General features: G+C 36.3%; 1 pseudogene; it reads left to right on the plus strand.

Annotated features, from left to right (window-relative positions):
• Positions 1-248: 248 nt before the first annotated feature.
• On the plus strand, positions 249-971 carry LOC143532592 (uncharacterized; annotated as a pseudogene).
• The last annotated feature ends 1954 nt before the right edge of the window (positions 972-2925 follow it).

Consider the following 2925-nt stretch of genomic DNA (forward strand, 5'->3'; position numbering starts at 1 on the left):
AGAAAATATGCATAGATTAGTATGAAAGTGATGACACTTGTTTTCATCAACTAAGAATGAATAGGAAAACTTTTGTGACACTTTGTAATGTGTTGGAGCACTCGGCAGCAAGGAATGTCATCGAACGTTGTTTTGGTGTTTTGAACAAAAGATGGGCTATACTTAGAAGCCCGTCTTTCTATCCGATTAGAACACAAAATAAAATTATACCTGCATGTTGTCTTATGCATAACTTTATTCGAACAGAAATGCCATATGATCCTCTTAATGATGAAGAATTTATTGACACAAATAATGATGCGAATGACAAGATCTTGGCTCACATGTGGAGCATATATGATTGTAGTTTTTTTTATAGTAATTGTTTTATACATTATTATTTTTATATTTTTTTAACCTCGATCATGATGATGTGGCTTGTTAGGTGCATAAAAACGCAACGAAATGGAGAGGAAAGAAATTTCCTCATTATTGGGACTTATGTGTTGTATTTGGCAAGGATCGAGCAAATGGAAGGGATGCTCAAACGGCTGCTGATATATTGTCTGACATAAACAAGGCACAACATGCTACCGGAGATGGATTGGATGATATAGATATTGATCAGCCTCTAAACAGCCCTTCATATGTTGTTTCCAAAGAAGAATCAAGTACACAACGAAAGAGAAAAAGACGCAATAGTTGGGATCCTTTAATGAGCGGCTTGAAAGAGTCGGCAGAAATAATTGGTGCGGAGATTAGGGGGGGCTATAGAGACATTCAAGAGAGTTTTTGGAACGGAGAGCAATAGAGAGGAATTGCGCAATAACCTTTTTGAAGAGATGAACAAAGTTGTGGGTTTAGCTACTCGTGAGTGTGACAAGGCTGTATGTAAACTCGCACAAAATGAGGATTTGATGGTAATCTTTTTTAAGGTTAATCAAGAACGCAAACTTGAATGGGTTAGGAACATGCTTGACGATACCGCTTAACACGATATATGTTGACTTTTGGATTATTTTTACTTTTTTTTGTGAGTTGGTAAAATTCTGGATGATTTTTTTTTCATATACTTTTGGATGTTTTGATGTTCATTTTAGTTGGAAACTTATTTAATGATTTTATATTTTGTGAGTTAAAAATATTTATTTTTTTTTAATATATTATTATGAATTTTAATTGGATATTGATGTAAACGTTAATTTTAATGCATGGGCATTTACGTCATTTAAATGAAGTTTATTCCATTACTTCGTTTTTTTCCACCTACCAAACAACTTAAGTAATTATTTATTTCATTCCAATAGGTAACCAAACATGTTGATGGAATAATAATGGCTCATTCCATTCCTTTGTCCATTTCATTCCTCCATTCATTCCATTTCCTCGTCCATTTCATTACCACGTACCAAACAGACACTTATAATTAACACAACCTAATTTTTTATGTTTTCAAGATTACTAATCTGTAATGTTTTATTATGGATAATTAGAATTTGTAAGGCTTTTAAGATTGTAAACAAACAGGGGCTTGAATTGTATCACTCGACAACGCTATGAAAAACATATCACCGTTAGTCAGAAGGGGGGGACTCGCTGTTATAATATAAGTAATCTTGACAAAATCAGAAATTAGGTTGATTAGAACTTACGATTGGTTACATATTTGTAAGAGGAGGAGTTTTCCAAGTTAATCAAGAATCTTTGAAAACCACACATGTGTCGTAGCACCACCACGACACCGATTCCCCTAGGCTCGGCAAGCCGCTACATTAGCGGCGTATAAACTATGTTCGTCAACCAAGTTTGTTCATTGGTCGTAACGTAATTAGTTAGTGGGGAAAAAGTGGGCCGGGATTCAAAAGGATTAGGCAAGTGTGGTTGTTAGGACCACACCACTCGTCGTTATAGCACCAGTCCTTTTTGTTCGGTACATTTTTGTTGGGTGGGTGTGGGGGGAGGATTTGATCCATATCCCGATTTGATTTCCCTTCGGGCTCCTTATTCCGAGGCTATTCTTTATCACGGCTCCTCTTAGACTTTCCAACCAACCCGGAGTATTCAACCCCCCCCCCCCCCGCGCCTAGCCCTCAGATTCCTCCGCTGCCATCTTTGCTTTTGACTCGAAAATTAAAATCCAAAAACACAAATCTAAAAATCAAATAAAGCTATTAAAAGTATGAAATTCCTTAGAATTAAGACATTGGTGAATGCAATTCCAGATCGGAAAGGCGATGAGTTTGGAGATTGGACGGTAAACAGAAGAGAGGAGCGATTGAGTGTGGAGGTTGGAAGGTACATCGGCAATTAGGTTTATTAGGGTTAACGACATATTTCAATGTATTCAATGTAGGTGTAGAAACGGGTAATTAAAACATTACTAAAAACGCGTTAAATTTAATGGTAAATATTCATTTTATTATTGAATTATTTTATTGATACGAAATTCTATAATGGCTTGTTATTTATGGAAAGTAGAAAAATAAACTAATAGGAAGGGCCAAGAATATCTTGGTTTAATAATATATATAGATAGATATAGATTATTCAAACCTTTTGCTCTTCGGGTTGTAAGCAGCACCACAAACATGAAAACAGAAACAAAAATGTTAGCGTTTATCGCGTTGTTCATATTCTTAAATTTCGAACAGAACTGAGCCAGCAGACTTCTTGATGGAGAATTTGAAGCAACAAGGTTGAAGAGAGGAAATCTGTTATTATCATCTCTACAACATCGCCCTGTTCGACCTCCGGGAAGCGGATGCAGTAACACAGGAATGGTGGCAACCCTTGTGTCGGTTCCAAGAAGGTAGCCTGCCATGTATATGGTGCTAACCCGCCTCTTTCTGCTTCGGTTGAATATCATTGATACCGGCCAGCCGATTAACGATGAACATGCATATATATATATTGGATTAACGACCTAAGCTTAGAAGTTACAAAACT

The sequence above is a fragment of the Bidens hawaiensis genome, unplaced genomic scaffold, assembly GCF_021521415.1.
Source record: "Bidens hawaiensis isolate Kalapana, Puna unplaced genomic scaffold, B.hawaiensis_p1.1 tig00009479_1, whole genome shotgun sequence".
Taxonomy (NCBI): domain Eukaryota; kingdom Viridiplantae; phylum Streptophyta; class Magnoliopsida; order Asterales; family Asteraceae; genus Bidens; species Bidens hawaiensis.